This window comes from Aethalodelphis obliquidens, unplaced genomic scaffold, assembly GCF_003676395.1.
Source record: "Aethalodelphis obliquidens isolate GAN/ISIS:26980383/991018 unplaced genomic scaffold, ASM367639v1 scaffold42, whole genome shotgun sequence".
Taxonomy (NCBI): domain Eukaryota; kingdom Metazoa; phylum Chordata; class Mammalia; order Artiodactyla; family Delphinidae; genus Aethalodelphis; species Aethalodelphis obliquidens.
Genome location: NW_020837986.1, coordinates 3,425,364 through 3,442,931, shown reverse-complemented (window position 1 = coordinate 3,442,931; position 17,568 = coordinate 3,425,364). Strand labels below are relative to the sequence as shown.

The 17,568-nt window shown below is 45.0% G+C and overlaps 1 non-coding gene across 1 annotated transcript; it reads left to right on the top strand.

Moving 5' to 3' along the window:
- The first annotated feature begins 2,357 nt into the window (after window positions 1-2,357).
- On the top strand, window positions 2,358-2,429 carry TRNAA-UGC (transfer RNA alanine (anticodon UGC)). The gene has a single exon. It is a non-coding gene; the product is annotated as a tRNA-Ala (tRNA).
- Window positions 2,430-17,568: the final 15,139 nt, after the last annotated feature.

The following is a 17,568-nucleotide window of genomic DNA, read 5'->3' as shown; positions in this document are numbered from 1 at the left end:
AGCCTCCATCCATCTGGAGGGCTCCAACAGCCTCCCTTCTGTGAGAAGTAGCCAGAGCTGTTTTCTGAACCTCATAATCCAGTCCTTGGGGAATGTGTAGATGGTTTAAACATCCAGAAAAGAGGATGACTCCTTGAACATATTTGCCCCAAATGATGTGGGACTGGACTGCTTCCCCTCTCCCTCTGCAGCAGATATGCCCTTGGTGGAGAATACACGCTCTGTATCCCAGATCCCTAGCGGCAGGACAGAAGTTGCTGGTAGAGCTTCGAGCTCACGGATCTTTGCCTGCCAAGAGGATCTTCAGTCCTACTGTCACCTGTTTGCATAGTGAGCAAGAAGTGACTCTCAGAGGTAGAACCATTTGCCAAGAGAAATTCATGGTCTTTAGCTATCCCTGAAGGAATAATGTCTACCCTGCGCCATTGAGATGTGAATTCCTGGAGGATGGAAAAATGCAACTCTCACCCACAACTTGGAACAACTATTCTTGCCCGAAGTTCTTTCTATCCACCTCAACGGGCATCACAAAATCCCTTTAACTGTGTTTAATTTAATATATGTGGAAGCAGACCTGAACTCTCCAGCTCCACACTTCTCGTACCCTGGTAGAGAGCCTACAGCTTCCTTAATGAGCTCTGAGTTGGAGTCCAGTCCTTCCCCCAGCAGAGAGTCCAGGGGTTCCCCAGGAGGCCCAGTGGTTCCCGAGGCATTCTGCACACTTCCGCTTAGGGCACTGTATCAGTCAGGGTGGGATAACTGATGTAAGAAACAACCCCCAAATCTCAGCGGCGTAACACGATAAGGTTTGTCCTTCACATCACAGCACAACCCAGGTCATTTGGAGATGTGGAAATTTCTACTCTCTGCAGTTATTCAGAGACCCAAGTCCTTTCCATCGTGTGGCTCCACGCTTGTCTCAGTGCTTGGAGTTCTCTCCATTTATCCAGCGGATGGTGAAAGAGAGAGTGTATTGAGAATTGCAGAGGAGATTTTTATGGGCCATGCTGGGAATCGCACTACATTGCTTCTGCCCACATTCCATTGGTCAGAACTCAGTCACATGGTCTCACCTAACTGCAAGGGAGCCTGGGAAATGTAGTCTAGCTTCATGCCCAGGAAGAAAAGGAATGGGGCTTGGTAAACAAAGAAATGCCACTGATCCTTAACGTCTGTGTTGTCACGGATTAGGGTCTGCCTCCCCTGGGCTGTGAGCTCCTCCAAAGAAGGAACTGCATTCATATTTGCTTCTCTGAGTCATGAGCTCCAGGTTGCAAACCCAGGCTGGGTGGTCCAGAAGGTGGCATCCCAGAGGTGGACATCACAGCTGAGCACACCAGCACTAAGCTGCCAGGCAGCTGGCAAAGACGGGCAGATCAGGACCAAGGCCACCAGTTAGGAGCCTGACAACCACAGTAGACCCTGAGGGCTTAGGGCAGAGACAGGAAGAGAACCTAGAAGAACCCTGAGCCAAGGAAACAGCCTTCGATGGCAGCAGGGAGAGTTCTGGGAAGGGCACCAACCAAGCTTGGATTTAGGATTTATAAAGAACTGCCTCACTCATCAATATATTAACCTTCACCACAAAAGAGGTCGGGCCTTAATGTACCTACTTTACAGATACGGGAATAGAGGGATTTTCCCCCCAAGTCTCCTGCCTAAGGGACGACATGAACCTACCAGACTATTCTTTATGTCACTAATCCATGAACATTCCAGGGCACATCGCTGTGGGGACTTCTGGGGAGCTGGGGAGACCCTGTCTCTCTCTCTCCGGAAGTGCTCTGTGCTGTGTCTTGCTTCATGTAACTGGGTGACCACATATGCCTGGCAATGAGTTACATCACCCAGATGTGTTTGAGGGATCTGTCTCTAGTTTTCAGAATATTTTACATCATTGACTACATTTTAAAATCAAGAAATTTTACCTAATGGGGAGTCCTGGCTTTTCTTTTTTAAAAAGTCAGGAGGTCCAGCCACCATGGGTCAAATTCCCACAAGGTGACGATCACTCAAAGCTGAGTAACAGCTGTGCCATTGACAGGACGTGTGTCTTTCATGTCCCCACAACTCCCACCTTCCGATTTTTCTCTTTTCTGAACTGTGTTACTCATTTCACCCTCCCCCTGGCTCTTGTAGGCATTTGAGTTTATAATCTTGGTCCTGTGCATTTTCAAGCCTTCAATTACTTATTCCCTCCATCATCCATTCAGTCCGTCAGCAGGTGTTTGCTGAGTGGTTGTTCTGGGCCAGGTTTGTGCTAGGCAGTGGGCATGAAAACAAGATATGGCCCTGCCCTCAGAGAGCTCATAGTCTGGAGAGAAAGACAAATACAGAGACACAACATTGCAGGGAATTCCCTGATGGTCCAGTGGTTAGGACTCTGCACTTGCACTGCTGGGGCCAGGGTTCAATCCCCGGTCTGGGAACTAAGATCCTGCAAGCCGCGCAGCGCGGCCAGGAAAAAAAAAAAGAAAAGAAAAACACAACATTGCAAACAGGGGATGTTCTATGGATCCCAGATGTTTAAGCTTGTGCAGATACCCTCGGTGCATGACCCACATCCCCTTGGGGACTCACCAGTCCCAGACAAGGGGATGGCTTCCTACCACAAGCACCTGCAACTCCCCGCTTAGTGGCCTTTGCATGCAGGCTGGAAATACTGAAGAATAAATGTCCCCAGGAACAGCCGTCAAATGACTGACCTGAGTTGCTGGATAAACAACCCAGCTCCCTCCCCCTCAGGCAAGATGACCATGATGTGGGTTCTACGCTACCTACCAGAAGTTCCCCAACAGCCAATGCATTAACTTGCTCATTAAGGCACCTTATACTTTCCCTTCCCTGTGCCACTACCCTGGTCCCCTACCGTCACTTCCTCAGATCACTTCCCAGGGAAATCACATGCATTCACACCCTTAGCTGCTTCTGGGGGAGCCCATTCTGAGCTATGTGCCCATAAACAAATGGGGTGCACAGCCCTTACAGCCTTTCGGAATCCACTGACCTCAAATGGAAATTGACTGTCAATTAGTCTGGAATGGGATAAACCCAAACAATTCATCAGCTTTCCTTTAAAGATAATCATTGCAGTAATCATGCTAAAAAATAATGAAATGTAATAATTATATTAAACATACTAATATAAAAGAATAACTAAATCATAAACAGAATAATAAAAAGGCTGCTTGAGCAGGTGCACTTGGGTCTGCTGGTTTTTATCTTTTTGTGATCTTGCTACACATTAAATCAGCGCATTCAGTCCCTCTGTAGAGGGGCCCGTAGCTGCTGTGAACTTCCTTTCAGTTACCCACTTCACTGGTTCTTTTCAAAAGAAGGAAGGCCTGTGAAAATCATGGAGGAGATCAGGACTCAGGAGGGACTGATGTTTGGGAATCATTCCAGAAACTTTCTGTGTGTTATTTCATCAGTTCCTCCCAACTGCCCATGAGGGAGACAAGATCATCTTCACTCTCCTGGTGCAACAGGGACTCTGGGGCATCAGGTGACCTGCCCAGGATCACATGACCCAAATCCATGTGACTCAAAACCCACCCTATGGCTTTCTCCTCAGGCTGTGTGTGTGCGTGTGTGTGTGTCCACGCGCACACACGCGTCAGTTGACTAGGATGAGGAGGGAGGGAAGGGCCATAAGACCTAACCTTGGGTCTTAGAGGAGCCACGGTGCTGGGAATGGCCTTTCAACCTGCAGGTTGCTGCTTCCCTCTGGTCTGGAAAGTGTCCAAAGGAGAATAAAGGCAGAGAGTAGGTGTGAGAAGGACCAGAATCTAGAGCAGAAGACACAAAGGGAAATCTTCCTTCCTTCCTCCCTCCCTCTCTATCTGTCTCTGTGTCTCTCTCTTTTTCCTTCTTCTTTCCTTCCTTCCTTCCTTCCTCTCTCTCTCGTCCTTCCTTCCTTCCTCCCTCACTCTCCCCTCCCTTCCTCCCTCCCTCCCTTCTTTCTTTCTTCCTTCCTTTCCTTCCTTCCTCCCTTCCTCTCTTTCTTTCTTTTTCTTTCTCTTTCTTCTCTTCCTTCCTCCCTCCCTCTCTCTCTCTCTTCCTTCCTTCCTTCCTTCTTTCTTTCTTCCTCTCTTCCTTTCTTTCTTTCTTTTCTTTTCTTTTCTTTCATCATGAGCAAGGGCTCAAGGGAGCCCAGAAATGTCTGAGGGCTTATTTAACAGGGGTTAATTCTTTTTAAATAATCTGATAAAGGCTCATGCACTAACGGTTTAGATAGACAGAGAAAACAAAATCTCTTTGTGTCATCTCATTACATGGTCACAGGTAGGTAACATAGTGCCCCCCCTTCTTGGGCAATGCAAGGACTAGGTGGCAACAGCGCAGGGCCTGTCACTTAGGAATGGCTCATTGCTCACTCCTTCTCACCCCTTCCCAGTTCTAGCAAATGAGAGGGTCCCTAGCTTGATCTCTGAATGCTAATGTCTGCCTTACAGGATCCCATACTGCCTGCTTCCATCAAGAAGCTAAACCAGGGCCTTCCCTGGTGGCGCAGTGGTTGAGAGTCCGCCTGCCGATGCAGGGGACACGGGTTCGTGCCCAGGTCCGGGAGGATCCCACATGCCGCGGAGTGGCTGGGCCCGTGAGCCATGGCTTCTGGGCCTGCACGTCCGGAGCCTGTGCTCCGCAGCGGGACAGGCCACAACAGTGAGAGGCCTGCGTACCGCAAAAAAAAAAAAAAAAAGAAGCTAAACCAATATTTCCAACTCATCAACACTTAAACACGGGGCCAATTTGCACAATACAGTGTCTATTTATTTTCCAGGCTGCAATCTTTATGATGCATATTCCTGAGGCAGTTAATTTGCTCTTGAATACATCTCTTTGTGTATTGGTTACCCATTTCATTAGCAGCGATATTGAGACCGGCTGGGACATGTGGGGGACTTTTCACTGAGTGAAAGAAGCTTTTTAATAAGCCCCATCATCGCTGGCTTTATGGTTCCATTTGATGAGCAACAAATGTATTCATTTAGCAGCTGCATTCCTTAATCAGGTATTCACTGGGTAACAGCATATACAAATATGGAGAAACACAGAATTTAGGGAGCTGAGTGCAGTCATTTTCCACAGGGATTGGAGCATTGTCTGTATTCACCATCAGTTTTCAAGCAAGAACCTCTCCTTGTTGGATGTGAAATTCTGTACAGAAGCACACGGGGCCCAGCTATGACTCACTGCCCTCTGTCAAGAGCATCCCTCCCCCACCGAGGGGCCAGACCCTCCAGAGGTCTCTTGTTCCCTCTTCTGCGTCAAACAAGTCCCCAGCCATTTGGTTTCTTTGATCAATGGTACTTTTAAACCTTTCCTGTGGCTCCCACTCCATTTGCCCTCAAAATGCCCCCAGAGACAAAAATTATTAAAGTACATTAGTTCTTTTTAAAAAAACAACAGCTCATTGAGGAATAATTGACAATTAAATTTGCGTATATGTAAGGTGTACTGACTTGACATCTTGATAAATGTATACACTGTGAAAGGACCACCACAGTCAAGCTAATTAACATATCCATCACCTCACAAAGTTACCATTTTCTTCTTCTGTGTGTGTGTGGTGAGCACACTTAAGATTTACCCTTTTGAAAACATTCAGGTATATACAATACAGTGCTGTTAACTACAGTCATATTGTTGTACATTTGATCTCCAGAATTTATTCACCTTGCATAAGTGAAACTTTATACCTTTTAACCAACATCTCCCCATTTCCCCCTCTCCTGCCCTTGGCGACCACCATTCTACTCTCTATTTCTTACTTTGGCTATTTTAGATGCCACATATAAGTGAAACCATACAGTATTTGTCTTTTTCTGTCTGGCTTTTTTTTTTTTTTTTTGGTTGCATTGGGTCTTTGTTGCTGCGCGTGGGCTTTCTCTAGTTGCGGTGAGCGGGGACTGCTCTTCGTTGCAGTACGCGGGCTTCTCACTGTGGTGGCTTCTCTTGTTGCAGAGCACGGGCTCTAGGCGCGCGGGCTTCAGTAGTTGTGGCACATGGGCTTAGTTGCTCCACAGCATGTGGGATCTTCCCGACCAGGGCTCGAACCCATGTCCTCTGCGTTGGCAGGTGGATTCTTAACCACTGTGCCACCAGGGAAGTCCTAGGATTTCCTTCTTCTTAAAGGCTGAATAATATTCTATGCCCCATCTTTATCCATTCATCCTTCCACATTTAGGTTGCTTCCATATCTTGGCTATTGTGAATAATAATACAATGAATCTGGGAGTGCAGCTAATCTCTTCAAGATCCTGATTTCATTTCATTTGGAAATATACTCAGAAGTGGGATTGCTGGATCATATGGTAGTTCTATTTTTAATTTTAAAAAAATCTTTTTTTGAAGAACCTCCATACTGTTTGCCATAGCGGCTGCACTAATTTACATTCCCACCAACAGTGCACAAGGGTTCCCTTTTTCCTACATCCTTGCCAACACTTGCTTTTTCTTGTCTTTTTGTTAATAGCCATCCAAACACGTGTGAGGTATGTTTCTAGGAATTTCTTTTGTTTTCCGTGGGCCTGGGACAGAGGCCATTTCTCTGAATATGGTGAGATTGGGTTTCTCAGGAGGTTGAAGACCAGAATGTGTGTGTGTGCATGCACGCGCGTGCGCGCGTGTGTGTATGCGTGCCCCCGTTGATAAGATCAGTATAATACATCTAGCTAGACTGTCAGGGCAGGAACCATGTCTGTTTACTGCTGTATCCATGGAACCCAGAGCAGCGTCTGGCATACCAGGATTCTTAGCATATGTTAAAGAGACGATTAATCAATCAGCTGTTCTGATTGATTCTGTTCTCTGTTCAGCTACTTCTAGGCTGTAAGTGGAAACTCCCAGATATGCCAACAGAAGATGGCGTAGCAATAAGCAGAAGACCTCTTTCCCCTACTCAGGCCAACAGTGGCCTTTCTGAGACAAAGCCTCCACGCTGTGAACCCCGAGGGAAAAAGGGGGCAAAGGAAGAAGAACGGCAAAGGAGAAAGGCAGCAGATGGAGGAAAGCTATCCCAGCTGTTGGCATCCGTGAACAAGGAAAACCAATCTCGGTTTGGAAACGATAATGTTTGTAAGGACTTGGCCAGGATTATAATTAAAAGAGGAAATGCACTAAATGTTGTGGAAATAACACACATTTTTTCCCTCATATCTGGAACTGCCTGAACCTCTCGTTTTAGTCATGGTGTCAAAACAGACCCTGGATCAGAAAGAGGCAGGCTAGGATCTCTAATATGTAGGGGGCTGGGAGGCTCAAGGCCATGGCCAAAGGAACATGGTGGGCTCAGGTGTGGATAGTCTTGTCCAGAAGGCAGGGCACCCAGACATGGGTCCAGGCAACAGGAGGTAAGATGTCACAGCAGTCCTGGGATTCTTGCTTAAAGGAGTAGGGAGGGGGTAGGAATCAGGAGATACGGTGCTGTGATAGACCGGCAGCTCTTCTCTGCCAAGGAGACTTCCCTGACTTCCTCTCCAGGAGCAAGTGCCCCTCCCCAAGCTCCCACATCCCCCACAGTGAGCTCTACTTACGACACACCACACTTTACAATCGACAGCTTTCCTGGCTGCCTAAACCACTGAGATCTCCTTATTGGCAGGAATCACATCTCACAGGAGGTGCAAAATGGAATGAAAAGGGAAAAGCCTGCCATTCGAGTTGACTATTTGGGGAGGAAAAAAATCCCTGTGGAACCAAAAGACAGACTCGAGCTTTGCCACTCAAAGGTTTGCTATTCTGAGGACCAGCAGCTTTGGCACCACCTGGAGCTCTGTTACAAAGGCCGCGTCTTAGGCTCCACCCAAACCTCCTGAACCAGAGTCTGCATGTTCACAAGATCCCCAGGTGACTCACATGATCATTATAATTTGAGAAGCAATGGGCTAGAGAGTTGAACGATCTTTGGGACTCTAAACTCATACCTCTTTGAACTCCCACATTTCTGTGGTGCTTTGAAAGTCATACAGCACTCTGATATATTTTCTCTTTATGCTTCCCCAGCCTGAATTGACTTGAGCAAGGCAGGAAGAGAATATTGTAAAACAAAACAAAAACAAAAACCCAAAGAAACAAAAAAAACTAGAACCTGCTAACAGAGTGCCCACTCTAAGCCAATCACAGTAATGAAAACTGTCGTATGCATTCTCTTATTAAGTCACTGAAGCAAGCACTGAAGTTAGGAGAATAATGGGCACCATTTTCCAGATGGAGTGAGATCGAGAATGGTTAAGAAACTTTACCAAGTTCACTCAATTTGGACTTGTTCAGCTGCAGGAAACAGAGACCATCCTGGTCTAACTCAATCAAAGAGGTTCTTATAAAGAAAATAGGTGACTCGGAATCCTAGCATAGGAAATCCAACAAGACCAAATGTTACGGAGCCTGAAAGTAGACAGCAGTCAAGAGCCAAGGTGTCTGTCTTTTGTTTCTTGGGAATCCGACTTGCCCTTGAGATGGGAATTCTTGTGCAAGTGATTACTGAGGGAGGCTCTCGGGAGAAAGGGAGAGAGGAAAGCAGGACAAGGAAGGGGAGAGATGAAATCTAAGCAAGAATGTCATCTCAGGTGGAGACCAGCTTCAGCCCGATCCCCAGGGAGCTCAGGGGTATGAATGGCACCAGAGTTGGCCTCATCTTGAGCCAGGAGGCTGGCCTTTTGTACCATGTGAGTCAGTCTTTGGCAGCTGGTTGCTGGGGGCAGAGCAGTGGACCAACCTGGCTGGGAAGCCGTGAGGTCAAGGGTTTCTCTGGGGAAGGAACAACTATAAGGTGTTAGCAGCCAACATGCATAGAAGCTTAAGGTATAAGGGCACCAATGAAGGGCAGGGTCACCAACAGTGTGTGTGTGTGTGTGTGTGTGTGTGTGTGTGTGTGTGTGTGTGTGTGTGTGTGTGTGTGTGTCTTTCCTTCTTGGGGACAACCTCTGCTCTAGCACGAGGCATCTCTGTCTCTCTCTGTGCCCTGCTCCATTCTCTCCACCTCTGAAAGCAGTCCCCCAGTTGCCCACACATGTCCTCCACTGCCTTCTAACCCGGGCTTGCACCTGACCCCCAATGACCATTCCAGTCCAACAATGCCTCTGGACCAGAAGGTTTCAGCTCCCATCCTCACTGCTCAAGCCTCTTAGCCAAATGCCTGAGAGTGAAATCTGATTGGCCATCTACGTCATGGGTCCCAGCCAACAGATGAAGCACCCTTGAGTCACATGTCCATCTCAGTCCAATCAGCTGAGGCCTGGAGTGACATAATGGAACATGACCAGGAGAACTGGGGGAGGGGCCTATTCTTCTCAGAAAAACTATGGGTGGAGCAGGCAGTGATGGAAATGCCTAGTTCTGCTCATTAGCTGGAATCCAAATTCACAATTCTCTGACTCCAAAGTTTATATTCCTGCCACACTGCTTCTCCTTCATAATGTGGTTGTTCAGAACAAAACTGCCTGGGTTAAAACCCCAGCTCAACCACTTGCTAATCATGAAATCCCAGGCAAATTAACTTCCCTGTTCCTTCCTTTTACTCATCTAGGAGGTGAGAACACCTCCTAGGCTGTTACGAGAATTAAATGAGTTAATATGTGCAAGGTGCTTAGAATAATGCCTAACACATAGTAAGCATAACAGAAGGGGTTGCCAAATAAATGAATTTCTCAAACTCTCAACAGGAGAGAGAAGGAGCTAAACGGGCCTGACCCCGCAGGGTAGAAGCTGGCCAGCATCCCAGAGACTGTTGGCACGTTGAGCTGTCTGGGATGGAGCCCTGGGAGACAGACAGGAATGTCACCATCATGGCTCAGGCAAGAAAGACATTTCTGATCCCTTTCCAGGAAATCAGTGCCATGGCAACTCGAGATGGCCCAGGGCAACATGACATATCAAAGCTTGCAAGGATCACGGTGATAATAATGACCACTATTTCTAGTATTCTGCTATGGACGCTACAGGTGCTTGTTATGGATTGAATTGTGCTCCCCCCCACCCTCCCCCTCCCACATACACACATGCAAATTCACATGTTGAAGTCCTAACCCCCACTACTTCAGAACTTGACCTTATTTGGAGATGGAGTCTTTACAGAGGTAATCTAGTTAATGATGAGGTCTTTAGGGGGTGTCCAATCCCAATATGACTGGTGTCCTTATAAGGAGAAATTTAGACGCAGACACATAGTCTTCCTAAAGGGAAGACGATGTGAAGAGACACAGGGAAAAGACAGCCAAGGAGAAAGGCCTGGGACAGATCCTTCCCTACCAGCCCTCAGAAGGCACTGACCCTGCCAACACCTTGGTCTCAGACTTCCAGCCACCAGAACTTCAAGACAATATATTCCTGTTGTTTAAGCCACCTAGCATGTGGGTTACAGCAGCCCCAGCAAACTAAGCCAGTGTCTTTCAGTCTGCACCAGGCCCCGTGCTAGACACTTCACGGGCTTCAGTTCAATTAATCTTCATACCCATCCTGTGGGGTAGACGTTGTACGGTTTCACTTTACACATAGGAAACTGAAGCTCAGAGGAGGTGAGTGCTCTGTCTTCAATCATGCAGTTAGTAAAAGGCAGAGCTGGACCTTGAACTCCCGTCAGCCTGAACAATGCCGGGCACACAGGAGGCACTCATCTAGTTGTTGGGGAGTCTTGAGACACTATCATTAGACCAAAGGCAAAGCTGACAACAAATCCAACAAAGCTTTGAGGAGGAGTCAGAACTGTCCCCCTGATTGCAAATGGGTGCAGCCCCTATGGAAAACAGTATGCACTTCCCTCAAAAAGTTAAAAATAGAACTACCCCATGATCCAGCAATCCCACTTCTGGGTATATATCTGAAGAAAATGAAAGCACTATGTCAAAGAGATATCTGCACCCCGATGTTCACTGCAGCGTTATTCACAACAGCCAAGACACATGGAAACAACATAAGTGCCCATTGATAGATGAATGGATAAAGAAAATGTGGCACATATGTACAGTGGAATATTATTTAGCCATGTAAGTCACTTCCTGTTTCCTGGTTAGCCATGTAAATCCTACCCTTTGTGACAACATGGATGGACCTTGAGGGCGTTATGCTAAGTGAAATGAGTCAGGCAGAGAAAGACAAATACTATAAGATCTCACTTATATGTGGAATCTAAAAAAGGGGGGGAAAATCCAAACTCATAGAAAAGGAGATCAGATTTGTGGTCACCAGAGGCAGTGGGTGGGGAGAAGGGAATTGGATGAAGGTGGTCAAAAGGTACACACTTCCACTTATAAGGTAGATGAGCACTGGGAACGTGAATAGCATACAACATGATGACTGCAGTTAACACTGCTGTCTGGTATATTTGAAAATTGCTAAGAGAGTAAATCCTAAAAGGTCTCATCACGAGGAAAAAAATTTTTTTCTTTTTTCTTTTTTTGTATTGATATGAGATGATGGATGTTAATTTATTGCGGTTATCATTTTGCAATATATATAAGTCAAGAGTCAAGTCATTATGCTGTACCTCTTAAACGTATCCAGTGCTGTATGGCAATTATATCTCAATAAAACTGAAAGGAAAAAAAAGACTGTCCCTGGGGAAGATCAGTTAAGAAGCCAGACCCCAAGGAGAAGCAGGTCTTCCCTGAACCCCTCCCTGTCTCGGGCTCCAAGAAGCAGAAGGACCAGGAATAGAAGTCTCTTTAGGCACTTCCTGTTTCCTGGTTCCTGCCCCCTCCTCCAGCATCACTCTTTGCTGAACAGTTCCTCTCCCCCCATCTCAGGGCAAGAGCCCCTCGTTCCTGGGAGAACAGGAGAACTGCTCTTAATGATCACCCTGGAGGAAAGCCCATGTTTGAGGCAGGCTTTGTATTCCTGGTAGAAAACGTTCTGCCTCACACCAAAATAAACTCACTGACAACTCCTCCTGGGGCTTCATATCTGAGATGTAGAATAGACAATGTCATCCCTTTGTGTGTGAGACGAGAGATCCACCAACAAAAGAAGCCTGGCAGAGAGAAGTCAGAGAAGAAAGGAGAGGTGGCTGCAGTCACACTACACACACGGCTCTCTCTCCTAAATTACTTCTTTTAATGTATATATGATGAGTTTTTCTGATTACAGGGGGAAATAAATGTTAATTTGTAGAAAATTGGGGAAACACAAAAATAGCATAAAGAAGAAAATTTAAATCATCTACAGTCCCAACTCTTAAATAATACCACTGTTTATACAGGAAAAAAAAAAAAAGAATTGTACATATAGGTACACATAGATGTGTGAAGTTGATCATATTTTTTCCCTACTTTTTCCACTTAATATGTTGTAAGGTTTTTTCTGTGCCGAGTCAGAGTGCTGTTTGTTCTCCAATCTCCACTCTCCCATTCTCCCTTTAGTAACAGAATCCACCAAAATTTTTTGTAATTGTTCATGATATTTTTAACACTACACTTCCAAGCAACTTAAATGTCCATCGACAGATGAATGGATAAAGAAGGTATGATACATATATACAATGGAATATTACTCCTCCATGAAAAAGAATGAAATAATGCCATTTGCAGCAACATGGATGGACCTAGAGATTATCACACTAAGTGAAGTAAGTCAGACAGAGAAAGACAAATAGCATATGATATCAATCATACATGGAATCTTAAAAAATGATACAAATGAACTTATCTTCAAAACAGAAATAGATTCACAGACATAGAGAACAAACTTAAGGTTACCAAAGGGGAAAGGTGGGGGAGGGATAAATTAGGAGTTTGAGTTTAACAGATACACACTACTATATATAAAACAGAAAAACAACAAGGACCTACTGTATAGCACAGGGAACTGTATTCAGTATCTTCCAATAACCTATAATGGAAAAGAATCTGAAAAAGAATATATCTATATATACATATACATAACTGAATCACTTTGTTGTACACCTAAAACTAATACAACATTGTAAATCAACTATACTTCAATTTTTAAAAACCTACACTTCCCAGCCTCCCTTGCAGCTAAGTGTAGCCATGAGACCTCAGGAAGTGAGGATGAAGTATGGACTGTCTTGGACCATGCTCTATAGATGGCAGAGCAACAAGATAGAAGGAGGCTGGGTCCCTGAGTGACCCCTTGGAGCAGAGCTGCTGCAAGTTCTGGACTGACTATTTCCAGACTGCTGCATGAAGGAGAAAGAAACTTCCATCTTTTTTAATTCACTGTTAATTTAGGTCTTCTTTATAGCAGTTGAATCTATATCCTAATACATGTTTCTGTATCTTTCGCTACAATATAGTTTGAATGACTGCATGTTTTTCTATCACATGAACGTTCAGCATCAAAATTTATTGCATCCAGAAAAAAGTTACTGAATAGAGCTAATTATAAATTCTTGGCCATTTGTATTTCTTTCAAACTTTTCTTTATAATAAACACCACTGCAATAAGAATCCTTGTACATAAACCTATGGATATATTACTGATTTTTTTTTTTTTTTTTTGCGGTATGTGGGCCTCTCACTGCTGTGGCCTCTCCCGTTGCGGAGCACAGGCTCCGGACGTGCCGGCCCAGCGGCCATGGCTCACGGGCCCAGCCGCTCCGCGGCATGTGGGATCCTCCCGGACTGGGGCACGAACCCGCTTCCCCTGCATCGGCAGGCAGACTCTCAACCACTGTGCCACCAGGGAAGCCCCTACTGATTATTTTTTAGGTACATTTATAGAAGCAGAACTCCTAGGTCAAATAATACAAATTTTAAAATATTTTTTTATTTCATGATTATCATGTGTTTGCTGTAGGAAGGTATCCTGCTTGAAATTCCACCTGAATGTTCTCCTATACAAATTTTTATTTGTATAGGTTTATAAGATTCACTTCATGTTTATGTTTATTTTTATTACCTTCTCCCTCCCATACGGATAGGAAGAAGTACAATTAGTCATGCAAGCTCTGGAGTCAGATTTCCTAGATTTGTGTGTGTGTAACCTTGGGGAAATTTCTTAACCTCTCTATATTCCACTTCCTCATTAAAGAAAAAAAAGGCGTTCTAACGGTGCCCACCTTATGAAGATATGAGAATTGAGTTAATACAGGTAAAACATTTAGTGCCAACCATATAGGAAGTGCTCACTAACTATTCACTATTATTTTTATTCTTTCTAGGATTGTTTATGACATTTGCTTTCTGTTCAAAAAAATGTTTAGATTTATTCTAGGTATAAATTATTTCAATTCTTACTGCCCACCATTGATAGCCTGCATTTTCCATTCTTAAAGTGTTTGTTTCATACCTTGACATGTTGAAATGCATTTTCCAGTCTTTTTTTTTTCCAGAAAAAAATAAATACAAGCAGTATAATCACTGTCTCTGCATACCTATGAATGTTTTTACATTGTCTTCCAATATGAATGACCTCTTGTCTAGGCATAGAATTGGGGGGTAAATTTTCCTTCAAAGCTTCGACTCTAATTCTTTTCTTCTTCTGTAGAAAATGTTGAGGAGAAATTTGCTATTATGCTGGTCTGATTTTTCTCCCATTGCTTCTTTTAAAAATGTTTACCTTCAAGTGTACTCATACGATTGTTTCTTTATCCTTGAAATTTAAAATCTTCCCTGGCAGTGACTATGGGATGGTTTCTTTTTCTTATTTATTATATGAGAAGACTTTCCATCCATAGATTCAAGTCCTTCTTTAACTCAATCAAGTTTTCTATAACCACACCTTTAGGTACTGTTCCTTCTACAAGTACGGTTGCTATTGTTTTCTCTTGCTGAGAACAATGTTCTATGCTTCAAATCTCCTCCATATTCTTCATCCACACTCTGATCACTTTAAGCCCTTGTGTTCTGGGAGAACCTCCTAGTCATGGAGTCTCAGTGATTTCCTCTCCTGAATACTTCTTAAGTCTCTCTACCTCTCTCCATCCCAACTACTCCCATTCTAATAGGTCTTCCTGCTTAGTCCTGCACCTCTACAATTCATTCCCCACTGAGCAGGGGAATCTCTTAAGCATCTCTTTTAAGATGTAAATTAAATCATTCTTCTCTCATCTTGTAAAATCCTTCATTGGTTTACAGTTGCATTTAGAATTAAACACAGTCGGTGTGTGGGGGGGCGGCGGGGAACGTGAGCCCTGGTGGCGCAGTGGTTAAGAATCCGCCTGCCAATGCAGGGGACACGGGTTCAAGCCCTGGTCTGGGAAGATCCCGCATGCCACAGGGCAACTAAGCCCGTGCACCACAACTACTGAGCCCGCGCTCTCGAGCCTGCGAGCCGCAACTACTGAGCCCACGCGCCACAGCTACTGAAGCCAATGCACCACAACTACCGAAGCCCATGCATCTAGAGCCCGTGCTCCACAACAAGAGAAGCCACCGCAATGAGAAGCCCGCGCACCACAACGAAGAGTAGCCCCCGCTCACCACAACTAGAGAAAGACCATGCACAGAAACGAGAACCCAGCACAGCCAAAAATAAATAAATAGAATAGAATTAAATACAGTCACCTCAAGACCTCCAACAAACTGCATGGTTTGGCCCTGTGGTTCCTAAGAGCCATCCACCAACCTATCCCACAATGGTCTATTGGGGTTGACAGCATTCGAGGATGGGTGCAGAGTTTGGAGTGGTAGGAAAATGCTATCTCTTATGAAATATGCCCCAGGCACAGCTATCAGGACAAGGATAGAAAGAGGTGAAGACACAGGAGGTGAGAACACAGTATGGAGGAAGAAGTCGTCACAGTTTTGAGGGGCCAGTAGGTTCCAGGTTGTAAAAATCAGACCAGGAAGGTAATAAAGGGCATATTTATTGAGCACCCACTATGGGCAAATGCTGTTCTATATATAGTCCATTTAATCTTCCCATCTTTATTAATTATCCCATTTTTCAACAAAGAAACTCTGAGAAAGTAAATGACTTGACCAAGATCCCATGGCTAATAAGACATGGGGACAAAGATAAAATTCAAGTCTGCATGATTTCAAAGTTTCTGATCTTTCCCTATATCCTATGGCCTCCCTAAAAGGTGAATTCCAACATGGCAGCTGGGGACAGAGCCCTGTGGAAGTGGAAGGCTTTAATAGGTCCCCAAGTTGGAGATAAACTCCTTGCTCTGTTCCAGGAACTTTCAACCTTTATATTAGACTAGGCTAAGTTTGGCTAAAGCAATATAAGCAGATAAAGCAATACAAGCAATACAAGCTGGCTGGAGGACAGCGTTTTTCCATGTTCCCTCCTATGGATCCACCATGCTTGTCATCATGTGTCCATCTAGCATATGTGTCCTATCTGCTCTTCATGGTCCTTCGAGATGGCAGAGCCAAGAGGTGAAAGGAGCCTGGGTTGCCAAGTCACCACATGGAAGGTTGTCCATCAAATGCCCAATTACACTGTGTCATATGCAAAAAACCAAAAACTTTATTGTTGAAAAGTTCACTGAGATTTTGGACTTCTTCGTTACAGCAACCAGCATTGATTACACTGACTAATACAAGTAATATCACAAGTTTAAAAACTGAGGCTGCAAAAGCCAAGATTCATATTGAGTAGCCTCACGTCAAACCCAGGGCTCCTTTCCCCATGGCACACTGCCCCTGGTGACCTGAAACTTGTCCGGGTTCAGGCTCTAGCTCTCTATGGAGCTCAGGGAAAGTCACTTCTCCTCTCTGGACCTCAGTTTTCCCTGTCTGCAGATGACAGGAGCTTTGACCTGGATGGTGGCATGGGGCACTTGCTCTCTGAAGGCAAGTCTTACTGCTGCCTGCAGCCCAAATGCATTATTCTGCAGTGACCCCACGCACAGTCACCACCCACAGTTCTTGGGTCATCAAGTCATTCATTGCAAGAGGAGGGTCAAAACTTTTCTTTTTCCCAAAAGATTCATCCCAGTTTGTTATATAATCATCTACATTTAGAATGTCTTTACAGTAACCATGGAAACCATGACGTGTGCTGTTCAAACTTTGTTCAAAATCTGCTGATGAGGATAAAGAAATGGTTCCTTATGTGGACCTTAGAGGGACCAACATGGTTCCTCTCTTTCCTCTGTGGGACTTGGCTTGACTTCTGGCTATGGGGAGCCAAGACCAGGAAGAGAAGGGCTTTCCTTATGGAGCTGACCAATATCTGAGCTGAATTTTGCCAGATTAACTGAGGCTTTCTAGGCACAAAAGAGATGCGGGGAGCTGTGGATGGGAGATCGAGCGTGTGCAAAAGCCTGGAAGTGTGAAAGACCTTGTTATGTCTAGGAAACAAGCAGATGGTTATTTTTCAGGTACAAGCGTGGTGACGGGGACAGTGAAGAGGAGGAAGCTGGAAAGGTAGAGTGGAGGTAGGTCATCAAGGCGTTTGTGTGCCAGGCTCAGGAATTTAGACTCAATTCTGTACAGTCGCCAGGAGGGTGGGAGGGGCTTTTGAGGGAGGTGAAAGGCAGATAGATGCTCAGCTCCACCCACCTCCTCGCCTCCAGACCTACATAGTCAGCATCTCCCAGGGTAGGACCTAGACATTTATACTTTTTAAAACCTTTCCAACAGTATGGCAGTCCCTCAAAAAATTAAAAACAGAACTATCGTATGATCCAGCAATCCCACTTCTGGGTATATATCC